Raw genomic sequence first — 1,367 nt, forward strand, 5'->3', positions numbered from 1 at the left:
AATTTAAGTTTCAATTTCTAAATTTTAGGGTTTTCTAACTTTCAAGGTAGCGTAGCTTAGTTCTTGGAAATGAAGGTCGGTGCTTCTGAAGACATGCCCGACTGAGGAAAGAACATGTATTTTTGATGATGTCCTTAACACATGACATTTATGTCCTAAAATATAGCACGTTACTTAGGATATTTTAAAATCAGTTCTGAGATAGCAAAATGAGTTGCTATCTCTTTAGAAGTTTTTTTTCTCCCAAATTTGTGTTCTTTGACTGCACTGCTTGTATGTGGGTGTCTAACTATATTCATTTCATTCTGATTTCCACCTAACTTTTGAACCCATCTGACATTTCTACCACAAGACAGAGGTCTTCCAGAATGTCAAAGAACCAGGCAGTCAGGTGGAAGAGAGAGATCCTCCTGGGCTCCTGCTGAGGGGAACGGCTGCAGTACCAGGTCAGCTGCCGGCAGGCACCGGAGTGTCTCCCGACGGAGAGGCCACGGAAGTGCTCAGCCTGCTGGGAAGCTTTGCTCAGAACATGCACCAAAACCAACCAACCTCCAGACCAATCTGCTTCCTCTGCTCTTGTGCTTGCAAATCTGCTGGTTGGTAAATCATTTGACAGATAACTCTGAACGCTGTTTTTTGTATCAGAGGTTATGCTAATTTAAAGCATGCCTATCATACTAACTATTCAAGACTTCTTTTCAGGAAAGACTATAAATCAGTTTGTTATATGCACCATGGCAGCACTGCCCATGCTAAATCCTGGCCCTTGGGATGGGATCAAGTAATAGATTTACTGATGTAATCACTTCTGGAGACAGCCAGCCTGCGTTTCAATCTAATGAACGTTCACGTTAACTTCCATGTGACGTTGACATAAATCTGTTTGGTTCGTACTGGAAAAGTCTACTCCAATCATATATCACTTGTCAGATTTTTTTTTTGTTGTTGTTGTTTTTTAGAAATATCCCTCGCAATTTAAAATAAGAAATTTCTACCATGAAACTATATAGCATTTCTATTATTTACTGAGGGAAGTTTAACAAGTTGCTTGCTTTCAGTATTTTATCTCCCTAGCAGAGTCTAAAACAATACATTCGCAAATAAACCACCACCGGAGCCACTACTGCCCTATGTCCTCTAAATACGGTGTAACTCCAATCAAACAAAACAGACAATGCCCATCAGATCAGGATGTCTGAGAATGTGGGTATGTACCTGAAGAGAGACAGGGTAGGATTTTAAGAGTGCTGAGTAACCACAACTCTAGATCAGTGAGCAGGGTCCAAAGACAAGACAACAATCCCAACTGGGAAATGTGAAGTCGGACATTGTTCATTCGGATGTAAATGCTATGAGTAGCTCACCTT

Source organism: Fulmarus glacialis, unplaced genomic scaffold (genome assembly GCF_000690835.1).
Source record: "Fulmarus glacialis isolate BGI_N327 unplaced genomic scaffold, ASM69083v1 scaffold47475, whole genome shotgun sequence".
NCBI lineage: Eukaryota > Metazoa > Chordata > Aves > Procellariiformes > Procellariidae > Fulmarus > Fulmarus glacialis.